The sequence below is a fragment of the Nycticebus coucang genome, chromosome 6 (genome assembly GCF_027406575.1).
Source record: "Nycticebus coucang isolate mNycCou1 chromosome 6, mNycCou1.pri, whole genome shotgun sequence".
Classification (NCBI taxonomy): domain Eukaryota; kingdom Metazoa; phylum Chordata; class Mammalia; order Primates; family Lorisidae; genus Nycticebus; species Nycticebus coucang.
This window is the reverse complement of record NC_069785.1, coordinates 46,418,466-46,444,009: the sequence shown is the minus strand read 5'-3', so window position 1 is coordinate 46,444,009 and position 25,544 is coordinate 46,418,466. Positions and strand designations below refer to the sequence as shown.

Genomic DNA, 25,544 nt, shown 5'->3' with positions numbered 1-25,544 from the left:
GAGGCCACGGCACTCTACCGAGGGCCATAAAGTGAGACTCTGTCTCTACAAAAAAAAAAAAGAAAGAAAACAGACGGGCAGCGGCGGCACCTGTGGCTCAGTGAGTAGGATGCTGGCCCCATATACTGAGGGTGGTGGGTTCAAACCCAGCCCCGGCCAAACTGCAACAACAAAAAAAATAGCTGGGTTCCTAGACCCAGCTGCTCGGGAGGCTGAGGCAAGAGAATCGCGTAAGCCCAAGTTAGAGGTTGCTGTGAGCCGTGTGACGCCACGGCACTCTACCGAGGGCGGTACAGTGAGACTCTGTCTCTACAAAAAAAAAAAAAAAAATAGCTGGGTTCCTTGCCTATGGCTCAAGCGGCTAAGGCACCAGTCACATACACCTGAGCTGGCGGGTTCAAATTCAGCCTGGGCCCACCAAGCAACAATGATGCTGCAACCAAAAAATAGCCAGGCTTGTGGTGGGCACCTGTAGTCCCAGCTACTTGGGAGGCAGAGTAGAAGAATCACTTGAGTCCAAGAATTGGAGGTTGCTGTGAGCTGTGATGCCACAGCACTCTACCACTCTACCCAGGGTGACAGCTTAAGGCTCTGTCTCAAAAAAAAAAAAAAAAAAAAAAAAAAAGCCAGGCATTGTGGTGGGCACCTGTAGTCCCAGCTACTTGGGAGGCTGAGGCAAGAGAATCACGTAAACCCAAAAGTTAGAGGTTGCTGCGAGCTATGATGCCACAGCACTCTACCAAGGGTGACAAAGTGAGACTCTCAAAAAAAAAAAAACTCAGTCCAAGAATCATGTACCCCAACAAATACTCACCTCCATAGCCCCAAATCTGTGCAAACCTTGTGATTATCTCTACCTTAGCTCTTAACAAATCACATTAAAATAATGTTTCTTCATCTTTAATCATATTTTACTGTACAAGTCTTGAAGGCAGAAAACTGATCTATAATTCCAGTAACCTGGCACGCAAGTTAACTTAATCTTTGTTGAATTGAACCATCTACCTTTTCTCATTTCTTTCAAAAAGATCACATTAGATGGGGGGAAATTGTATCACTGAAACATAAACAATCTTCACTAAAGTGCTTAATTCTTGCCCACAAAAAAAGGAGCCTATAAATAAAACTAAAAAGTTCCCTCCTCATAAGATTTCCTTTCCCTTCACAAAATCTGTAATACATGTACCAAGCAATCTTTGAAACAGACAATTATGATTAAAAATTGTCTTGTGTTAACAGTAAGATCACAATAATGATACAAGCATAAACTCAGTTGATAAATTTGCTATTAAGGGGTTGTGGCATAGTGGGTCACATCAGTAATCCCAGCACTTTGGGAGGCTGAGACAAGGATCACTTGAGGCCAAGAGTTTGAGATCAGCCTAAGCAATATGGTGAAACCCTATCTCTATAAAATATAAATAATATGAAATAAAATAAATCCTCTATTGAGGTCTTCAGTGCACAAATCTTAAAACACATGAAGAGAAACAGCATATTGTATATGAAGATTTATTAAGAACTTACAGTACCAGAAAATTAAAAAAAACTTTACAGTACCTAGGAAGCAAGTATGTCTGCTGAAAGAGAAAAGCAGTACAGCTCGAGCATCCCTAATCTGAAAATATGAAATCCAAAATGCCCCACTCAAAACTGTTTTGACCATCAACATGACAGAAAAATGGAAAATTCTATACCAAACTTCATTTGACAGGTTAGTCAAACACAGTCAAAACTGTTTTCAGGGCTGCCTATAGTCCTAGCTCTGTGGGAGGTCGAGGCAAGTGATAAACTCAAGAGTTCAGAGACCAAGAGCAAGATCAAGAGCAAGACCTTATCTCTACTAAAAACAGGAAAAAATTACCCAAGCGTGGTGGCAGGTCCCAGCTGTTTGGGAGGATGAGGCAAGAGAATCACTTGAGCTCTAGAGTTTGAGTTTGCTGTAAGGTACAATGATACCATAGCATTGTCTCAAAAACAAACAAACAAACAAAAAACTGTTTCATGCACAAAATTATTTAAAATATTGTAGAAAATTAACTTCAGACTATGTGGATAAAGTATATGTGAAATATACATACAATTCATGTTCAGACTTGGGTCCTATCCCCAAGATATTTCACTAAATATGTATATGCAAATATTCCAAACTGAAAAAAATCTGAAATCCAAAACACTTCTGGTTCCAAGCATTTCAGATAAGGGATAGTCGACCTGTACTCATATATCACACATTAACAGAAAAGGAAGCCAGCCTATAACCCTAGCACTCTGGGAGGAAGAGACAGGAGGATCCCTCAAGCTAGGAGTTCAAGACCAACCTGAGCCAAGAGTAAGATGGCATCTCTACTAAAAATAGAAAAATTAGCCCAGTGTCATTAGCAGGCAGATTAAGGTTGCAGTGAGAGAGACTGACAACATGGCACTATAGCCATTCAACAGAATGAGACACTGGCTCCTATGCCTGTGGCTCAAGCAGCTAAGGCGCCAGCCATATACAGCTGAGCTGGCAGGCTCAAATCCAGACCGAGCTCACCAAACAACGACGGCTGCAACCAAAAAACAGCTGGGCCTTGTGGCGGGCACCTGTAGTTCCAGCTACTTGGGAGGCAGAGGCGGGAGAATCGCTTGAGCCCAGGAGTTGGAGGTTGCTGTGAGCTGTGATGCCACAGCACTCCACCCAGGGTGACAGCTTGAGGCTCTGTCTCCAAAAAAAAAAAAAAGAATGAGACACTGTCTCAAAAAAAAAAAAAAAAAGAAATAAAGGCCAGGCCTGGTGGCTCAACCTGTGATGCTAGCTCTCTGGGAAACCAAAGCAGAGTGTGCTTGAGCTCAGGAGTTCGAGAACAGTCTGAGCAAGTGAGAGACCCCCGCCTCTACTAAAAATAGAAAAACTAGTAAGGTGGTGGTGGGCCTATAGTCCCAGCTACTTGGGAGGCTGAGACAGGAGGATCGCTTGAGCCCACGAGTTTGAGGTTGCTGTGAGCTGTGGCACCATGGCACTCTACCAAGGACAACAGAGTGAGACTGTCTCTCAAAAAAAAAAAAGGAAAAAGTGGATAATAAATATAAATAATGAAAATTGTAGGGCGGCGCCTGTGGCTCAGTGAGCAGGGTGCTGGCCCCATATACCAAGGGTGGCGGGTTCAAATCCGGCCCCGGCCAAACTGCAACAACAAAAAAAAATAGCTGGGCGTTGTGGCAGGCACATGTAGTCCCAGCTACTTGGGAGGCTGAGGCAGGAGAATCGCCTAAGCCCAGGAGTTGGAGGTTACTGTGAGCTGTGTGACGCCACGGCACGCTACCAAGGGTGATAAAGTGAAACTCTGTCTCTACAAAAAAAAAAAAGAAAATTGTAATAAAGACCACAAATTAAACTTTAAAAGCAAGAAAGTCAAAGTTTCCAATAAAATTTTAGGCATGTAGAAATTATAGTTGGCTATACAAAGAATAATACATGCATAAAATGTTCTGGAATACGCTCCTAAAGGAGTTCATGGAGGAATGACCTCCAGACCAAGAGGCAGGAACCCAGGTTCCAGTTCTGAATAGATCATTATTTAGCTATGTGACACTAACAAAAGATGCAATCATTCTAGCATTTCATTTCCTCAAAAGCAGTTATTGGATGCCAGTTCTGTGCATTTCACTACATGTAAATTTTACCTTAAACACAATTAAAACAATCTGTCAAAAATGGGAGATGAAACATTAATCAGAGCTGTCTTCACCTTTCTATCATATATAACTCATCCTGCAGCACCCTAATTAAGACATTTACTGTATATTAACTCATCAGAATGATTAGTCATTAAAACATAAATGTTATTGGACTAGTGCCCTCTTTGGTCTCTTCCAGCTCTAAAATTCTACAGGTCAGTTTATACTTTACAAATGATGTGAATACTAAATTTATATTAACTTATATCCATGAAAAATCTAAAAGTCACTGCCTCAGTTGACACCAAATGACATTTTTCTAGCCTAACTAATCTAAAACCAACACCTTCAGATAATTCAACAGTCCACTTTTACTCCCTAGTACTTACCTAAGCCTTCAATAAATGGCCATAGAAAAGGAAGAGATTTCTCTGACACCTAAAAAAAAATTCAAAAATCAAGAGCAGAAGAATAGTAGAGGAGCATTATATAAAGCACCAACTCTAAGACAGGAAAAATCTTTTTATCTCCTTCATAACAAAGTTTGATAAAGACAGGTGGTCTTGGCTCGGCGCCTGTGGCTCAAGCGGCTAAGGCCCCAGCCACATACACCTGAGCTGGCGGGTTCAAATCCAGCCTGAGCCCAACAAACAACAATGATGGCTGCAACCAAAAAATAGCAGGGAGTTGTGGCGGGCACCTGTAGTCCTAGCTACTTGGGAGGCAGAAGTAGGAGAATCTCTTGAGCCCAGGAGTTGGAGGTTGCTGTAAGCTCTGACGCCACAGCACTCTACCCAGAGCGACAGCTTGAGGCTCTGTCTCAAAAAAAAAAAAAGAGGGTCTTTTTGGATCTTTATTGTTTTTGATATATGATCTCCTCGGCTTTATTAACTATTATCTATAATGTTCTTTTGAAACTTCTATATAAACTGATAATCAAAAACATCTGGCAAACTACCCTATATACCAAAAATTATATGCCAAAAATTAAAGAAATGAGGTTGCTAAATAATGGATTTCCCCCCTCCTTACAGTTCTCTTCAAAATGGCAACAAAAAGGATGTTTTTCCTAAAACTAGTATCAATTAATATTCTCTAGAGAAATAATATATGGGTTGTTAGATTAATTAGGACTAAACCACTATCTAAAAACAAACTGATTTTTATTTTTTTGAAGCCAAGCCTCACTCTGTCACCTTGGGTAAAGTGCCTTGATGTCACAGCTCTCAGCAACCTCAAACCCTAGGGTTCAAGTGATACTCTTGACTCAGCATCCCGAATACCTGGACTACAGGCACCCACCACCATACCTGGCTTGTAGAAACAGGGTCTTGCTGTTGCTTAGGCTGGTCTTGAACTCCTGAGCTCAGGCAATATACCCACCTTATCCTCTCAGAGTACTAGGATTACAGGTGTGAGCCACCATCCACAGCTGAATTATGCCATCTTTAGAAAATCAGTTTATGGGTGGGTGTAATGGCTCACTCCTAAAACTTTGGGAAGCCAAGGAGGGAGGACCCCCTGAGCTCAGAGTTTGAGACCAGCCTGAGCAAAACAAGACCCATGTCTACTAAAAATAGAAAAATTAGCCAGGTGTTGTGAGGGACGCCTGTAGTCTGAGCTAATGGAAAAGCTGAGGCAAGAGGACCTCTTGAGCTCAGGAAATTTGAGGTTGCTAAGAACCATGATGCCAGGGCACTCTACTCAGGGCGACAGAGTGAGACTCAGTCTCAAAAATAAATAAATAAATAAATATAAAAGCTTATTTAATTTGTTGATTACTAAAAATACTAAGCTGAGCACGGTACCTCACTCCTATAATCCTAGCACTCTGGGAGGCCCAGGCAGGTGGATTGCTTGAGCTCAGGAGTTCAAGACCAACCTGAGCAAGAACAAAGCTCCGTCTCTAAAAACCAGCCCAGAGTTGTGGTAGGTACCTGTAGTTCCAGCTACTCGGGAGGCTGAGGCAAGAGGATCTTTTGAGCTCAAGACTTTGAGGTTGCTGTGAGCTATGACGACATTATGGCACTCTATCAAGGGCAACAGAATGAGACTCTGTCTCAAATAAATATCTTATATGTCCTTAGCAGAAATATTAGAGCAAAACTCAGATTTGTTATAGACAATAAGATATTTGTATTTTTTTTTTAGATATTTGTATTTTTTTAACCTAAGCATTAATAGTACAATTTGGAGATTGTTTTATCTTGTAAAAACAGAATTCTATCACATATAAAAAAAATTCATACCAACTAACCTTCAAAACAGAGGCTGGGCCTGGTGGCTCAGGCCTATAATCCCAGCACTTGGGAGGCTGAGGCCGGTGCATTGCCTGAGCTCATGGGTTCAAGACTAGCCTGTCTCTAAAAAATAGACAGGCGTTGTGGCGGGCAACTGTAGTCCCAGCTACTTGGAAGGCGAGGCAAGAGGACCACTTGAGCTCAAGAGTTTGAGGTTGTGGTTAGTTAAGGTGCCATGCCATTTTACCGAGGGTGACCAAGTGAGACTCTGCCTCAAAAAAAAAAAAAAAAAAAGCTTCAAAACATAGTGTTATTTTAGCAAGAATACATACAGGTTATGAACTGATAAGGACTGAATAACATAGTTCACTCTCTTTCTCAAAAGCTCATAGGAAACTTGACATTCCCAGGCTATCATTTCTCACCATATTACTATCCTGTCTGTGAAAATGTGTCAACATAATTTTGTTTAATTTGTTGGGCTTACCTACATACATACAAGTTAATTTCAACGTATTTTCACTGGATACATCAACAAAGAAATTCTAAAGATTAAAACAAAGTGAACTTGGTTTTAACAGCATTTTCCTAAGAGTGCTTTTTATTTAAATACTTCCCACAAAAACTGAGAAAGGGGAGAGATGTCATTACTGTACCTGTTTATACCCTTTTGATTAAAAATAAATTCTATTAAACGTAAATTAATTTTACATGAGACTATCAGGCCAGGAGAAATCTGAAACCATCAAAACACATTAATTCGATAGTAAGAAAACAATCAATGAGATGCTGACAATGAAGAAAAACAGTTATTAACTAAAAAGACTTTAAACTCATAATGTAAAACATTATGGCCTTTGCCCTAAATAAATTTGCATTGAGTATCTGAAATAATTTTCCACTATTTTTATCACTACTTTCCAAGGAAAAACTAATCATTACAGGGTGGCGCCTGTGGCTCAGTCGGTAAGGCGCCGGCCCCATATACCGAGGGTGACGGGTTCAAACCCAGCCCCGGCCAAACTGCAACCAAAAAATAGCCGGGTGTTGTGGTGGGCACCTGTAGTCCCAGCTACTCGGGAGGCTGAGGCAAGAGAATCGCTTAAGCCCGGGAGTTGGAGGTTGCTGTGAGCTGTGTGAGGCCACGGCACTCTACCGAGGGCCATAAAGTGAGACTCTGTCTCTACAAAAAAAAAAAAAAAAAAAAAAAAAAAAAACTAATCATTACAATTAAGATAAAATATGGGAGATTAAAGACAACAAGAAAGGTTATCATGGGGTGGCGTCCAGTCCCATATGCCGGAGGTGGCGGGTTCAAACCCAGCCCTGGCCAAAAACCACAAAAAAAAAAAAGAAAGGTTATCATGAAGAGCCAATTTTTACTTAAATTTCTAGACAAAGATTAGGTATAATCATAATTCTCTAACATAAGGGTCCTCTTGTTTACTACTACTAAAAAAATTAAAAGGTGGGTGGAGCCTGGTTCAGTGAGTAGGGCGCAGGCCCCATATACAAAGGGTGGCAGGTTCAAACCCGACCCCAGCCAAACTGCAACAACAACAACAACAAAAATAGCCAGGTGTTGTGGCAGGCACCTGTAATCCCAGCTACTAGGGAGGCTGAGGCAAGAGAATCACCTAAGCCCAAGAGCTGGAGGTTGCTGTGAGCTGTGATGCTGCAGCACTCTACCAAGGGCAACAAAGTGAGACTCTGTCTCAAAATAATAATAATAATAATAATAAATTAATTAAAAGGTATATTAATGGGGGGAATGTATGATGGTTTAAAATATGATTGTAAATATTTTTCAAATAACTTTTATCTGTACAACAGTAAAGAATTATATAATTATCTTAATTTAACAAAAATATACTAAAGCAGGTACTTGTAAAGTCAGTGAAAGGTTAATCTTTTTTTTTTTTTTTTTGAGACAGAGTCTCAAGCTGTCACCCTGGGACTACAGGCGCCCACCACCACACCTGGCTATGTTTTGGTTGTAGCTGTCATTGTTTGGCAGCCCGGACTCGATCGAACCTGCCAGTTGCAGTGTAGGTGGCTGGCACCCTAGCCGCTGAGCTACAAGTACCAAACCAGGTTAATCATTTTCAACTCATACATAGTTAGAGAATACCAGAACAAAATTAAGGCAAATAATTAGGTTTTCCTCAATAAAAAAGTTATTTATGTGTCCTGGATATTTTTCCTTAACACATAATATACTCTTCTTCTAATAAAATATACTTTAAAATTTTTTTTTTTTTTGTGATTTTTGGCCAGGGCTGGGTTTGAACCCGCCACCTCTGGCTCCTTGAGCCACAGGCGCCGCCCCAAAATATACTTTAAAAATTCTTTTTTTTCTTACTTTAAAAATTCTTAAAGATTAATTGGTCAACTTACAGTAGCAAGTTATTTACCCTCTTATTTATTTTTAGTAACTTCTCTGTTTTTTTTTTATTTCCTAAACAATTTCTCAATATGTAAGTTTTCACCCAAAGGAAGAAAAATATTCTTCCTAAACTGTACAAATTGCTATCGTTAAATCTTAATCCCAGGACAGCACTCGTAGCTCAGTGGGTAGGGTGCCAGCCACATACACTGAGGCTGGAGGGTTCGAACCTGGCCTGTGCCAGCTAAAATGAACAATGACAACTGCAACAACAAAAAAAATAGCAGGGAGTTGTGGCGGGCACCTTTAGTCCCAGCTACTTGGGAGGCTGAGGCAAGAGAATCACTTAAGCCCGAGAGTTTGAGGTTGCTGTGAGCTGTGATGCCACAGTACTCTACCAAGGATGACAAAGTGAAACTGTCTCAAAAAAAAAAAACTTAATCCCAATCATTTCTGAAGTATTCAAGTGCCTTCTATTAGAACACAGTTTTAGGTTTCTTTTTTCTTTTTTCAGACAAGAGTCTTGCTTTGTTGCTCTCAGTAGTGCCATAGTGTCAAAGCTCACAGCAACCTCAAACTCTTGACCTCAAGTGATCCTCCTGCCTCAGCCTCCCAAGTAGCTGGGACTACAGGCACCCGCTGCAACGCCTGGCTATTTTTTTAGAGACAGGATCTTGCTCTTGCTTAGGCTGGTCTTGAACTCCTGAGCTCAGGTAATCTGCCCACCTCAGTCTCCCAGAGTGTTAGGATTACAGGTGTGAGCCACCTCGCCTGGCCTTAGTTTTAGGTTTCTTTAACAAAAGTATAAACAGGCTCAGTGACAAAGTGAAACTCTTTCTTAAAAAAAAAAAAAAAAAAAAAAGCATAACATATTTCCATGTCTTAAAAATTAATATAGCTATTATGAAAACCTGACTGTGGTCAGGCACAGCAGCTCACTCTTATAATCCCAGCATTTTGAGAGGCCAAGGCAGGAGGATCACTTTGAGGCCATGAGTTTGAGACATGTGTGAGCAACATAGCAAGATCCCAGTCTCTGCAAAAAAATAAAATTTGACAGGAAAGGCAAGCATCTGTAGTCCCAGCTACTGGGGAGGCTGAGTCAGGAAGATGGCTTGAGCCCAGGAGTTTGAGGTTGCAGTGAAGTATGGTCACATCACTGCACTCTAGCCAGAGCAACAGAGCAAGATACTGTTTCAAAAAGAAAAAAAGCCTACATATTCCCTTTTCTTCAATCTAATACAAAAGCATGGAATACAATAAAATATGGGGTCTATAATTATAGTCAAATGACCTATTGCAACCTTACGTTAAAAAGAATTGTCCTTAATGTCTTAGGATTCTTCTTGGGGTCACACTAAGTCTCACCATTCCTAACTGCCAGGTTCCCAAAAGGCCTGAGCATCTTGCTATTATTCTACTTTCACCATGCCCATCTTCCCTATATTCCACACCTCTCCTGATCACAATCAGTACACAAAAATTTAACTCTTCTACGTTCCTTTTTCTCTGAACTCTCATGTGTGTATAGTATCATTAAGTCTATTTGATAGCTAATCTGTGCTAATATTGTCATAAAAGACAGTTTAAGATTTCTAGAGAATTTGTGATCTCAAATAGGATATTTTAGAAAGAATTTCATAAAACACTAGAGAGATATAAGTAAAGTTAAGCATTGGCAATTCTCAAATTATACCATACAGTCAACTGCTTAGTCTACCTACTTATAAGTAGGACCAATTAGAATTTAATACGGTTTCAATTAAAAATTAATGTAGTTATATAACCACTAGTGAATATATGGTTGGCTTAGATATATGCCTCATGGCAAATGTCAAGTAAGTAGAAATTAAAGCTGCAATTGTATTGTTCCATGTCTGTTAAATCTTCTCATCCTCGAAATAGAGCAAACAACCCCCTGTGGCCAATCCAGTTAAAATGGTCAGGTACTTACTTCTTAACCTACCAAGAAAAATTACCTAGAGCACACCATACATGCAGTCCTTGCAACACACTTAGCATTTGTGACTTAATGTGTCTTACTTGATAAATCACAAATATAATCAGATATTACTTTTTTCAAATTCTGGCAACCCACTTTATTATCTTATTAATCCAAAGCAGCCTTCTATCACTGAGATTAATTAATACCATTTGACTGAATTGACAATTTTATACTTACAAATCTAGAGTCTAATACATTTTTTCTGAACAACCGGACCAAGTTTCTTAATGGATTCTGTTATATAATAATCTCATGAAGAAAACACTCAACCAGAAATCACCAACTTGAAATCAGCTAGATGAATTTGGGAAAAATAAAACGTCCCCAATTTTTAATTTCTTCTAACAGTGGAAAAAGAATAACATTGATAACTCAAATGAAATGCCCAAGGACACTATGTAAAATAGAATATTGTAAAACATACCAATCCTATTTGATATTCCTATGCAATCCTATTTGGATTTTCTATATAGCTTGGCATCTACCAGGGTTAAAGGCTATGCCACTTAAAACTTTTATGCCACTTAAAACTTTCAACTCAAATTGAGAAGAGTATAAAAAGTGCAGGATTCGTCCCTGCAAGGTCTGAAGAAAAAAAATAAAATTTAAAAATTTTAAAGAGTGCCAGTACTGACGACCGTACTACAAATTTGGGAGAATTCTGAAAACAGTCTACAATGCTCACTCAGCTAACTGCAAACCAAATTTTATCACAAACATTAATGCTATAAAATATCTCAAAAGGTCATTAAAATACAAAGCCCACACTAGATCAACAGTTTGTTTTAGATCCCTTTAAATCGCACATTAGACCCCATTTTTTAAACAAATTAACTAAGCAAGTAGTTAGCATACCTCTGTCTCCACTTCCCACCTCTATTGGTGGTAGAAAAGAAGTGCAAAGTTCAACACAATCTTAAAAGAATGCTTCACATAGTAGCTACATTTTGCCTTGACTTTCTTTATGACCTTGGACAAAGTCTACCAAAGGAGGACTACAGTGATGTTTGTGTGTTCCTGCTTACTTCTGAAATTTAATCCTAATATACTAAAAGTAGTGAAGTTTTCTAAGCTGGAACTACAAAGCTGAAAGCTTCTGAGTTATAAATATCAAGTTATGCACCACTTCTTAAAATTTTAATTTGATTAGTGGGAAAAAGACAACTACAAAAGCCCCAAATTCAACAAATTCTGAAAATTATCAACAGCCTCACTACTTGTTATGAACAATTGACCTGCATGTTAAAAAAAATTAAAAAACGGATGAAAAAACTAGCTTTAACTTGCCATGTCCCCGCTTTTATAAGGGCAACAGCTGGATCACGAAGGAAAAAATACAACTTGGCAAAGAACGGGGAGATGGAATATAAAGAGCAATCTGCAATCTGAAAATTACACAGATAAATCTATCATTTCAAGTCGCTAATTTGCATAACCACGTCAGACTCTAATCTTGGTACTGTTTTACTAGCATTAGAAAGATAAATCCCTGCCTCGGAGGAACATGTACCAAGTACTTTTCATTTAAGGATTTCGGGAAAGTTTACGAGCAGTATCTCTTTAGACTTCCCTAAGGTACTTTAAAGTACTTAACATCACGCATGCAGCCACCACTAGGGTGAGAAGTAAATAAACACGATTTACTTATGCAATTATTTACCACAAAACTCTGATCAAGAATGCAAAAGTAACCAACCTGCCATACAGGCACTTAATACCTAAAGAAAGCAACAAGCATTAAGGATATAAACAGATTCACCCTTCATTGACCACTATGGAAACCAGAGCCCTTCCACATGGGCTGTTCTTTACTATCACTCTTGAATTGTAAAAGTAACATTGTCAACTCAACATTTTAACCGTACAAAATATAAACAGAACTTAGTGAAATCCCTTCTCCCAGATTTCCAAAAGGTGTTTACAAGAAATGAGATAGAGCAACGCCCCCCTAAAAGCACCCTACTGGAAAGAATGGACTACCAAAAACATCCAGTAAGCCAAAAAGGTTAGAAAAGCTGATCTTCTAACTTAATTACCCAGCGAGACCACAGGGTTGGGGACTAGGAACGTGAGATCAGAGTGGGGGTGGGTAGTAAAGTGAAATCTAACGCCAGAAATCACAACGCAGGCCGCAGCCTATGAGCTGAAGCTGGCGGGAAGTGAGCGCCCCGTTGGTTCCCAGGGGAAAGTCCAAAGAAGAGCGGCTCCACACAGTGGACGTACTAGGCGCCAATAGTGCATGCCTACCAAGGCGCCAGAGCCGCTGGAGGACCGGGTTGAGAAGGGGAGGAGATCCCGGCAGACGGCCGTGGAAGAGGAGGAGGACTAAGATTGGGAGCAGCGGCAACGTCTGGACGAAGAGGATTACCTAACTGTGACGACAGAGAAGTGTCCTCAGGCTCCGGCGATGGTCCAGACTGCGCAATGTGTGGTGTCTTTCCCGCTTAGCCCGCAAGAGCAACACAACCAGCTCCTTCAGCCAGTCGCCATTTCCCGCCTACCGACCTGCTGCACCGCACGGACAGGGACCCGGATGGAAAGCGGCCTCTCCGCGCAGGCGCCCTGACTTCCTCCTCCCCCTCCCGCCACAATTCCGCGAGGTGGGAGGGAAGGAATGCGGGCAGCCACAGAGGCAACAACAAAAAAAAACACTTTTACTTCCGTGAAGAGCGCTGAAGTTCTTTACGCCCAAAGAAACTCTCGAGTTTGAGTTCCTGACAAAAACAGAACACATGGCCTTAAGACGGCACGAAGTAAGAAAGGACAAAACTTATCAGGATACGCAAGGGGTTGGGGGGTGATATTTGTACTTTAGGGGCCTCCGTAGCCGGCTGTGTAGTGGTCGCAGAGGGAGTAGGGAGTAAAGCGTTAGGAGTGGAGAGGCGGGGACCCGAAGGACGGTTTTTCCTCCCGCTGCTAACGGAACTGCTTAGGCCGAGCTGGGAGGGGGAGCGCGCCCTCGCCTCGGAGGCGGGGCTTAGGAATGCGTCGCACACCCGGGGAGCTGGGTTTAGTAATGTGGGCGAGTCAAATGGGTGGAGCCAAGGGGACAGGGCGGGACTAATAACGACTAGGCGCGCTGGAGGAAGTAGTGTGTAAAGGACTGGCCAGTTCAGGGAGAAAGCGGATCTTGCTCGTCTTTACTGGGATATTGGTGGCTCCTGTAGGTCCTCTTTCCAGTTCACTGCCTAGAGGGCATAGCAGTCGTTCTTGGATTAGTCATACAGCTTCACACCCTTCGATTCCACGCAATGTCGGCGGTAGTTCTGCCGATTGAAAACTTGAATCTTGAAGGACTTTACCTAATTACCTAATGCAATTAGTGAAACCTGATTTTTTTGTACTCTCAACGAACACCCAACAATAAAAAAGGAAGAAAGAAAACTTGAATCTTTCAGACAAATGGGCTGCCATCTGTAAGATTAGGTCAAAGGAAACTCAACTCCACAAAGTGAAAATGTGTCAATCCAGAACTTTCAGTCCTAATGGAATATCAAAAACTCACTATTCGATCAAAAAATATTGAGGCTGGGCTCGGTGGCTTATGCCTGTAATCCCAACACTCTGAGAGGCCAAGGTGCGTGGATTGCTTGAGCTCAGGAGTTGGAGACCAGCCTCAGCAAGAGCAAGATCCGGTTCTAAAAATGGAAAAAACTAGCGGGCCGTAATGGCGCACGCCTGTAGTCCCAGCGACTTGGGAGGCTGAGGCAAGAGGATTGCTCAAGCCCAGGAGTTTAAGCAATGTTGTGAGCTATGATGCCATGATACTCTACTCAGGGTGACAGAGTGAGACTGTCTTTAAAAAATAAAAAAATAAATTCGGCTCGACGCCTGTGGCTCAAGCAGCTAAGGCGCCAGCCACATACACCTGAGCTGGCGGCTTCAAATCCAGCCCGGCCCGCCAAACAACAATGACGGCTGTAACCAAAAAATAGCCGGGCATTGTGGCAGGCGCCTGTAGTCCCAGCTACTTAGGAGGCGGAGGCAGGAGAATCGCTTGAGCCCAGGAGTTGGAGGTTGCTGTGAGCTGTGATGCCATGGCACTCTACCCAGGGGGACAGCTTGAGGCTCTGTCTCAAAAAAAAAAGAATTTCATAGAATAAAATACTAGATGCCAGAGATAGAACAGAGAGCAAGGCAGACAGGGACACTGTCTCCCAAAGTTAACAGTCCTTTTTTTTTCTGAGACAGAGTCTACCTATGTCGTCCTCAGTAGAGCGCTATGGCGTCACAGCTCACAGCAACCTCAAGCTCTTGGGCTTAAGTGATTCTCTTGCCTCAGCCTCCCAAGTAGCTGGGACTACAAGCGCCGGCTATTTTTTGTTGCAATTGTCATTGTTCGGCTAGCCTGGGCCGGGTTCCAATTCGCGAACCTCGGTATATGTGGCTGGTGCCATAACCACTGTGCATGGGCGCCAAGCCAAGTTCGCAGTCTATTGAAGACAGTTTAAATGTGGTATGATAAAGTGACTACATGGAGCAGAATGACAAGCACTGGAGATGTACAGAAGGTGCTGGTGAGGGGATCTGGGAAGCTTTTCATAAGACGGATGATATCTAAGTGAGACACAAAGGAAGAGTTGGTATTGCAAGGGAAGAGTGTCTAATAAAGAAAATAACAAACAAAAAAGTCCAAAAATAAGATTGTGTTGAGCCATTGGGGAAATATTTCTGTGCACCAGAGAAAGAAGATTACAGGGAAAGATGACAAGAGGCTGAGAGCAGAAATAATATGCCTTTGTGAATCTGGTTCAATTTCAAAGTATGGAGTATTCTGAAAAACCTTGATACTACATATCCTGTCAAACTCTGAGTTGATTTGCACCCTAAATCTTCCTAGTATAAAAATGCTTTGTGAAATTTATTGAGAGCTGGTTTATACACAGCACAGAACTAGTAATAGTCCATAATAATAGGTTCCTGAAAAGCTAAATGGAAATCAATGAATAATGACTGATTATCCATTGTGTATCATGGAAAACAAAAGAAAGCAATAGGCTAAATAATTACCCCCATTATTACTAAAGTTATTTTATTTTATTTTATTATTATTATTATTTTTTTTTTTTTTTTTTGTAGAGACAGAGTCTCACTTTATGGCCCTCAGTAGAGTGCCGTGGCCTCACACAGCTCACAGCAACCTCCAATTCCTGGGCTTAAGCGATTCTCTTGCCTCAGCCTCCCGAGTAGCTGGGACTACAGGCGCCCGCCACAATGCCCGGCTATTTTTTGGTTGCAGTTTGGCCGGGGCCGGGTTTGAACCCACCACCCTCGGTATATGGGGCAGGCGCCTTACCGACTGAGCCACAGGCGCCGCCCACTAAAGTTATTTTAAATGAGATAAAGTTAAAAATATTTCTGGGAATGGCGGCACCTGTGGCTCAGTGAGTAGGGCACCGGCCCCATATTTGGAGGGTGGCAGGTTCCAACCTGGCCCCAGCCAAACTGCAACAAAAAAATAGCCAGGCATTGTGGCAGCCGCCTGTAATCTCAGCTACTCGGGAGGCTGAGACAAGAGAATCACCTAAGCCCAAGAGCTGGAGGTTGATGTGAGCTGTGATACCACGGCACTCTACCCAGGGCAACAAAGTGAGACTGTCTCAAAACAAACAAAAAAATTCTGGGAAAATGTTCCCAAAAGTAATTATTTTAACCTTCAGCTTCTAACACTTGACTAAAATATGCCACTTACAAAGTACTTTTATATGCATTTTGGTTCTTCCAACAACCTTGTGAGGTAGGTAGAATAGGTGGTGTTTTTCAAATATGCACCCTTGAAGACACTGAAATTTTTAAAAGAAGAAAGAAAAAAGAAAAGGAAGAAAGAAAAACACAGATGACTTATCCAAAGACACAATCAGCTAGTAAGAAATATAATCAGGTGGCTCACACTTATCACCCTAGCACTCTAATAGGCCGAGGCAGCAAGTGAATTGCTTGAGCTCAGGTGTTTGAGACCAGTCTGAACAAGAACAAGATCATCTCTACTAAAAATATAAAAATGAGCCTGGTGTTGTGGAAGGTGCCTGTAGTCCCAGGTACTCTAGCCTGAAGGAAGACAATTGCTCAAGCCCAAGAGTTTGAAGTGTACTATGATGCCATGGCACTCTACCCAGGGTGACAGAGAGATTGTCTCAAAAAATATATAATAAATAACAAATAAAATAGAAAAATAAGCCAGGCCTGGTGGCTAGCACCTATAGACCCAGCTTCTTGGGAGGCTGAGGCAAGAGGATCGCTTGAGCCTAAGAGTTTGAGGTTGCTGTGAACTATAATGACTCTATAATGATTCCAGGGCACTCTATCCCAGGTGAGGAAGTGAGACTGTGTCTCAAAAAAAAAAAGAAAGAAAGAAAGAAATACAATCAGGTCTCAAGTCTCCATTCTGATCATTATACTACCTCCTTTGGCAATGTTGGTATTGTTAGGGTTGTTAAGTTTAGAAGGGTTACTGGTAGTAAGCCTAAATCCTTTCACAATTTAAAATTTTAACACCACCACCTGGCCAGGCACAGTGGCTCACACCTGTAATCCTAACGCTCTGGGAAGTCTGGGGAGGATGGATCCCTTGAGCTCAGGAGTTCAAGACCAACCTCAGCAAGAGCGAGACCCTGTCTCTAAAAACAGCCAGGAATTGTAGTGGGCACCTATAGTCCAAGCTACTGAGGAGGCTGAGGCAAGAGAAATCACTTGAGTCCAACAGCTTGAGGTTGCTGTGAGCTGTGATGCCCTGGCACTCCACCAAGGGTGACAAAGTGAGACTGTCTCAAAGATAAACTTTAACACCAGTTGGGGAGTGGTGGCTTACGCCTCTAATCATAACACTCTGGGAAGCTGAGGCAGGAGTTGGAGACCAGCCTGAGCAAGAGTGAGACTCTGTCTCTACTAAAAAAATATTTTTGGTGTTACAGCTCATAGCAACCTCAAACTCTTGGCTTAAGTGATTTTCTTGCCTCAGCCTCCCAAGTAGCTGGGACTACAGGTACCAGCCACAACGCCCAGCTATTTTTTGTTGCAGTTGTTGTTTAGCTGGCCCCAGCCACGTTCAAACCTGCCACCCTCAGTATAGGTGGCTGATGTAACCACTGTGCTATGGGTGCCAAGCCGAGAAAAAAAATTTAATGAAATTTTAACACCATTTTTTTTCCAGAAAGAATAATTGCTGTTTTTCTTTTTTCTTTCTTTTTTTTTTTTTTTTGTGGAGACAGAGTCTTACTTTATGGCCCTCAGTAGAGTGCCGTGGCCTCACACACTCACAGCAACCTCCAACTCCTGGGCTTAAGCGATTCTCTTGCCTCAGCCTCCCGAGTAGCTGGGACTACAGGCGCCCACCACATAATTGCTGTTTTTCACCTTAGCTATTGCCTGTGGTCTCTTTCTACTAGTCTCTTTTCTGCAGTATCTAAGTGAATTTCTTGAGAAGTTTAAATTAGATTATGAAAGCACTTAGCAAGGTGCTTTTCTTGCTCCTTAAATGGTAATTGTTAATGTCATTAAGCTTCAGTAACAGCCTTGTCCAAAATTTTAAAATATATTACCGCCTAAAAATATGACCTTTTAAATACTATGAAGTATATTTAGATGCCAATCAGTTGCCACAAGAAAAATATAATGCAAAACACTGGTAGCAGCTGTCTTTGCATGTTTTTTGTTGTTTGTTTTTAGGAGATGCAATCTCACTATGTTCCACAGGCTAGACTCCAACTCCTGGGCTCAAGCTATCCTGCTACCTCAGCCTCCCAAGTAGCTACATGTGCATACCGCGGCACCTGGCTTTTGCATGCTTTAATTTTGACTATTTAAAACTACTGCGACTTAGCACCTGTAGCACAGTGGTTACAGAACCAGCCATATATACCATGGCTGGTGGGTTTAAACCCAGCCCGGGCCAGCTAAACAATGACAACTGCAACAAAAAATAGCCGAGCATTGTGGCAGGCACCTGTAGTCCCAGCTACTTAGGAGGCTGAGGCAAGAAAATGGCTTAAGCCCAAGACGTTGAGGTTGCTATGAGCTGTGAGCTATGATGCTACAGCACTCTACCGAGGACAACATAGTGAGACTCTGTCTCAAAAAAAAAAAAACAAAACTACTGCTATATGAAAATACTAATGAAATAGGATGTTCGAGTGGCACCTGTGGCTCAGTGAGTAGGTCACTGGCCCCATATACCAAGGGTGGTGGGTTTGAACTCGGCCTCCGCCAAACTGCAACAACAACAACAAAAATAGCTGGGCATTGTGGCGGGCACCTGTAGTCCAGCTACTCGGGAGGCTGAGGCGAGAGAATTGCCTAAGCCCAAGACCTGGAGGTTGCTGTGAGTTGTGACATCACGACACTCTATGGAGGGCAACAAAGTGAGACTCTGTCTCTTAAAAAAAAAAAAAGAAAGAAATAGGATGTTCATTAATGTATAGGATGTTTTAATGTAATAGAAGTATCTCAGATCTTCAAGAGTTTTTCAGTAGGTCCCTTATTCCAGAGTCTTTACCTTTTACCAGAAATATATACTGGTAAAATATATAAATATATACCAGAAGCATATGTACTTCACAATCTTTTTTTTTTTTGAGCTAGAGTCTCACTGTATATCCTGGGTAGAGTGCCATGGCAGCATAACTCACAGCAACCTCAGATTCTTGGGCTCAAGCAATTCTCTTGCCTCAGCCTCCCAAGTAGCTGGTACTACAGATGCCACCCATAATACCTCACTAGTTTTTCTATTTTTATTTATTTACTTATTTGAGACAAGAGTCTCAAGCACCTGTGGGTCGTGACTTTTTTGGGGGTCAAATGACCCTTTCACAGGGGTTGCCTAAGACCATCGGAAAATACATATTTTTGAAAAATTCATATTTCTATGCACATGAAGTAGCAACAAAAATAATTTTATGGTTGGGGGTCACCACAACATGAGGAACTGTATTAAAGGGTCGTGGCCTGAGGAAGATTGAGAACCACTGGTTAAGCGATTCTCTTGCCTCGGCCTCCCAAGTAGCCGGAATTACAGGCATCTGCCACAACGCCTGGTTATTTTTTGTTCTTGTTACAGTTGTCATTGTTGCTTTAGCCGGCCCAGCTGGGGTCGAACCCACCAGCCTAGGTGTATGTGGCTGGCACCCTGCCCACTGAGCTATGGGGACTGCCCAAGTTTTTCTGTTTTTAGTAGAGCTTTTGCTCCGATTGATCTGGAACTCCTGAGCTCAATCAGTCTACCCACCTCGGGCTCCTAGAGTGATAGGATTACAGGCATGAACTGCCTTGCCTGGCCCACAGTCAATTCTTACATTAATATTCTATGATGTATATGTTTTTTTTTTTTTGTAGAGACAGAGGCTCACTTTATCCCCCTCGGTAGAGTGCTGTGGTGTCACAGCTCACAGCAACCTCCAGCTCTTGGGCTTAGGCGATTCTCTTTTTTTTTTTTTTTTTGGTTTTTGGCCGGGGCTAGGTTTGAACCCGCCACCTCCGGCATATGGGACCGGCACCCTACTCCTTGAGCCACAGGCGCTGCCCCTAGGTGATTCTCTTATCTGAGCCTCCCGAGTAGCTGGGACTACAGGCTAATAGCCATACACCCGGCTATTTTGTTGTTGTTGTTGTTACAGTTTGGCTGGGGCTGGGTTTGAACCTGCCACTCTCGGTATATGGGGCTGGCGCCCTACTCACTGAGCCACAGGCACCGCCTGATGTATATGTTTTAACACTCTCTTATGTCAACTCACTAAGGCAGTAATATTCATATTAATTATTGTAATATTATATATTGTCAAAAATATAAAAACTGTCATTTTGACCCAGTATTGCACTTAACTAACAGCAATGGTCATTTGAAACTTCATGTAATCAAATCTAAACTCTTAATTTTCTCTCAGACTTGCTTCTCCGATTTTCCTTCTCATAACCAAAGTTCGATTGGAAAATACAGTAAATTAAACTTTCAAAATATATTCTGAATCCAAACAGTTATCATCTCAGCTACATCCCTAGTTCCAGAATCATCATCTTTCACTTGGAATACTGTAATGACTTTTGTAGTCTTCTTGCTTCATTCTTGAACCTCTTCAGTGATGATTCTAAAATTTAAAAATTTTCTGGGCAGCAGTTAGGGCACTAGCCCCATGTACCGAGGGTGGAGGGTTCAAACCCTGCCCCGGCCAAATTGTGACCAAAAAAAAAAAAAAAATAGCTAGGGCAGCGCCATATACGAAGATGGCGGGTTGGAACCTGGCCCCAGCCAAACTGCAACAAAAAATAGCTGGGCGTTGTAGTGGGCACCTGTAGTCCCAGCTACTCAGGAAGCTGAGGCAAGAGAATCGCCTAAACCCAAGAGTTGGAGGTTGCTGTGAGCTGTGACGCCACAGCACTCTACCAAGGGGGATAAAGTGAGACTCTGTCTCAAAATAAATAAGTAAATAAAATAAAAATAAAAATTTTTAAATTTTCCTTGGGGGCGGCACCTGTTGCTCAGTGAGTAGGGCACCGGCCCCATGTACCAAGGGTAGCGGGTTCCAACCCAGGCCTGGCCAAACTGCAAGTAAAAAATAGCCGGGTGTTGTGGTGGCCGCCTGTGGTCCCAGCTACTCAGGAGGCTGAGGCAAGAGAATTGCCTAAGCCCAGGAGTTGGTGGTTGCTGTGAGCTGTGTGACGCCATGGCACTCTACCCAGGGTGATAAAGTGAGACTCTGTCTCTACAAAAAAAAAAAAAAATGTTCACACAAAAACCTACACACTGGGCAGTGCCTGTGGCTCAGTGGGTAGGGTGCTGGCCCCATATACCGAGGGTGGTGGGTTCAAACCCGGTCCCAGCAAAGCTGCAACCAAAAAATAGCCAGGCATTTTGGCAGGTGCCTGTAGTCCCAGCTACTCCAGAGGCTGAGGCAAGAGAATTGCTTAAGCCCAGGAGTTGGAGGTTATTGTGAGCTGTGATGCCACAGCACTCTACCGAGGGCGATAAAGTGAGACTCTGTCTTAAGAAAAGAAAACTTGGGGTGGCGCCTGTGGCTCAGTCGGTAAGGCGCCAGCCCCATATACCGAGGGTGGTGGGTTCAAACCCTGCCCCGGCTGAACTGCAACCAAAAAATAGCCGGGCGATGTGGTGGGCGCCTGTAGTCCCAGCTACTTGGGAGGCTGAGGCAAGAGAATCGCTGAAGCCCAGGAGTTGGAGGTTGCTGTGAGCTGTGTGATGCCATGGCACTCTACCGAGGGCTATAAAGTGAGACTCTGTCTCTACAAAAAAAAAAAAAGAAAAAAAAACTTGCACACCAGGGTAGGTATCCTGAGTGTGCAGTGGGTTGGTGGAGTGGTGGTGGTGGTGGGAATCTTTCCTGGGGGAAATCTTTCCTTACACTTTGCCATGAGTTTTGTTTTGTTTTGTTTTTTTGAGATAAGAGTCTCAAGCTCTCTCCCTGGGTAGAGTGCGGTCGTGTCACAGCTCACAGCAATCTCTGGGCCCAAGTGATTCTCTTGCCGCAGCCTCCCAAGCAGCTGGGACTACAGGCGCCCGCCACGACACCGAGTTTTATTTTTGCAGTTTTTGGCCAGGGCTGGGTTTGAACCTGCCACCTCCGGCATATGGGGCTAGCGCCTACCCCTTAGAGCCACAGGTGCCGCCCAATACCGAGTTATTTTTTGGCCTGGGCTGGATTCAACCCCACCAGCTCCTGTGTATGTGGCTGGCGCTCCAGCCCTCTGAGCTACAGGTACTGAGTCACCATGAGTTTTCTTATCGACTCCAGCATCATGAGTCGATGATTATCATGATTATCTCCCAGATACTATTTTTTTGATTTGGGTGGCTTTTCTTCATGGGCCAATTGTTTAAGGACCATTAGCTCCCGTTATTTTCACTGGAAGATGAGCGTGTGTATAATTCTAGTGATCCTGGTGCCTTTCTTTTTACATTGGTATTTTGTTGTTAGCAACATCTGATTATGGATCTTATCCATATAACAGTTCATCAGTGGAGTAGGTGTGATTAGGGTGATTCTCATGGCTCTCCTTTTTGGATTTGGCGTTGTCAATTGTCCATACACTTACATGTCCTACTTCCTCAGCAATGTGACTGATACAGATATTCTAGCCCTGGAACGGCAACTGCTCCAAACCATGGATATGATTGATCATAAGCAAAAAGAAAAGGATGGCAATGGCATGAAGAATTATGTTCCAGAAGGGGAAGGTGCATAACAAACCATCAGGATTCTGGGGAATGATAAAAAGCATTACTACTTCAGCACTAGGAAGTGAAAAATCTTATTTAATAGGAAGTGGATGCTTTGGAAGAACTAAGTAAGCGGCTTTTTTTGAAACAGCTGATCTGTATGCTACCAAGGAGAGAATAGAACACTCCAAAACTTTCAAGGGAAAAAATATATATATTTTTTTGTAGATACAGAGTTTCATTTTATTGCCCTCGGTAGAGTGCTGTGGCGTCACACGGCTCACAGCAACCTCCAACTCCTGGGCTTAGGCGATTCTCCTGCCTCAGCCTCCCGAGTAGCTGGGACTACAGGCGCCCACCACAACGCCCGGCTATTTTTTGGTTGCAGTTTGGCCGGGGCTGGGTTTGAACCGGCCACCCTTGGCATATGGGGCCGGCGCCCTACTCACTGAGCCACAGGCGCCGCCCTCAAGGGAAAATATTTTAATTTTCTGGGTTACTTTTTGTCCATTTACTGTGTTTGGAAAATTTTTTTGGCAACCATCAATATCGTTTTTGATCAGCTCGGCATCCGTGGCATAGTGGTTATGGCGCCAGCCACATACACCAAAGTTGGTGGGTTCAAACCCAGCCTGGGCCAGCTAAAAAAACAATGACAACTACAACAAAAATAGCCAGGCATTGTGGTGGGCTCCTGTAGTCCCAGCTACTTGGGAGGCTGAGGCAAGAGAATCGCTTAAGCCCAAGTATTTGAGGTTGCTGTGAACTGTGATGCCACAGCACTCTACTGAGGGCGACATAGTGGGACTCTGTCTCAAAAAATATATATATATATTTATATATATTGTTTTTGATAGAGCTGGGAAAACTGACCCTGTCACAAGAGGCATTGCGATCACTGTGAATTACCTGGGAATCTAATTTGATGTGAAGTTTTGGTCCCAACACATTTCTTTTTTTTTTTTTTTTTTTTAATTTTTTTATTAAATCATAAGTGTATACAATGATATGATTATGGGGCATCATACACTCACTTCATAAACCATTTGACACATTTTTATCCCAGTGGTTAACATAGCCTTTCCGGCGTTATCTCAGTTACTGTGCCAAAACATTTATATTCTACATTTACCAAGTTTCGCAAATACCCCTGTAATATGCACCACAGGTGTGATCCCACGGATTCCCCTCCCTCTACCCACCCCCCCTTTCCCACTTCCCCCTATTGTTAAGTTGTAGCTGGGTTATAGCTTTCATGTGAGAGTCCCAAATTAGTTTCATAGTAGGGCTGTGTACATTGGGTATTTTTTCTTCCATTCTTGGGATACTTTACTAAGAAGAATATGTTCCAGCTCCATCCATGTAAACATGAAAGAGGTAAAGTCTCCATCTTTCTTTAAGGCTGCATAGTATTCCATGGTATACATATACCACAATTTATTAATCCATTCGTGGATCGATGGGCACTTCGGCTTTTTCCATGACTTAGCAATTATGAATTGGGCTGCAATAAACATTCTGGTACAAATATCTTTGTTATGTTGTGATTTTTGGTCTTCTGGGTATATGCCCAGCAGAGGAATTACAGGATTGAATGGCAGATCTATTTTTAGATCTCTGAGTGTTCTCCATATATCCCTCCAAAAGGAATGTATTAATTTGCATTCCCACCAGCAGTGCAGAAGTGTTCCCTTTTCTCCGCATCCACGCCAACATCTCTGGTCTTGAGATTTTGTGATATAGGCTAGTCTCATTGGAGTTAGATGATATCTCAAAGTAGTTTTGATTTGCATTTCTCTGATGATTAAAGATGATGAGCATTTTTTCATATGTCTGAAGGCCGTGCGCCTGTCTTCTTCAGAGAAGTTTCTCTTCAAATCCCTTGCCCAGCCTGCGATGGGATCCCTTGTCAACACATTTCTTTCATTCTTGTTGGAATAATCATGGTCACATCTATCAGAGGGTTATTTATCACTCATACCAAGTTCTTTTATGCCATCTCCAGTAGTAAGTCTTACAAGTCATTGTCCTACTGTTAGCACAGATAATGGACATGTACTTTGTCATCTCTGTGCTGCTGATCCGAATGAGTATGCCTCTAGAATACTGCCCCATAATCACTTAAGTCCTGGGGGAACTGCAATTCAACTTCTATCACCATTAGTTTGATGTGATCTTCCTGGTCAACGTGCTCGCTAGCATACTTTTCCTCCATTTGGTTCACAAACAGGCACCAGAGAAGCATATGGCACCCTGAACTCATGCCTATTGTAGACTGTTAGAGGCCAGTGGTGTTAGAACTTGGATATGAGGTGGGGAAAAAAAGGAGGGGACCAAGGTCTAATATTTTTTACATAATGCTATGGTAGCATATTTTACCCTCCAGCATACTCTTTCCTCAAATGATACTGTGAATGTAACAGCTAGAACATGAAAAGAGGTAACTCAAGGCAGTACTTGGCAGAGAGCGTCCTGCATGGATTTCAGGCTGGTGTAGTTCATGGACAGGGAAAAGGAGACAGAAGAGCCAAGAAACTAGTAGGGGAAAATACACTGGAACTTTGGAGCAAGAGGTGTCAAAGGGAGCTCGGCCAAACACATAGGATTTTTGTTTTAAGTCAAGGTTCACATGGAAAAGGTCATGGCTTTCCCTTGAGATTTTTTTTTTTTTTTTTTGGTGGAAATTGTTATTAAAAACAGGAGACAAAGCACAAAGATTGTAAAACAAAACAACAAAAAAAAAACCCCTGCACACCAATATTTACAGCAGCTTTATTCACAATTACCAAAATTTAGAACAACCAAAATGTCCTTTAGTAGGTGAATGGATAAACTGTGGTACATTCATACAATTGGATGTTATTCAGCTAAAAAGACAGGAGCTATGAAGTCATGAAAAGATATGGGGGAATATTAAATGTGTATTACTAAATGAAAGAAGCCAATCTGAAAAGGCTATATATACTGTATGGTTCCAACTATATGACATTGTAGAAAAGGCAAAACTACAGAGACAGTAAAAACATCAGCTGTGACCAGAGATTTAGGGGTAAGGAAAGAGGAATAGGTGGAGCACAAAGGATTTTTAGG

The 25,544-nt window shown here is 42.3% G+C and overlaps 1 protein-coding gene and 1 pseudogene across 2 annotated transcripts in view; one reads left to right on the top strand and one right to left on the bottom strand.

The window, feature by feature from the left end:
* CTDSPL2 (CTD small phosphatase like 2) overlaps positions 1 to 13,625 on the bottom strand; it is a 94,869-nt gene extending 81,244 nt beyond the window's left edge. For both annotated transcript variants that reach the window (XM_053593338.1, XM_053593339.1), the window contains exon 1: positions 12,660 to 13,625. The gene's annotated coding sequence lies outside the window, so the exon portion shown is untranslated. The remainder of the gene's footprint in view (positions 1 to 12,659) is intronic.
* Positions 13,626 to 22,006: 8,381 nt separating this feature from the next.
* On the top strand, positions 22,007 to 25,079 carry LOC128587319 (Golgi pH regulator-like; annotated as a pseudogene).
* The last annotated feature ends 465 nt before the right edge of the window (positions 25,080 to 25,544 follow it).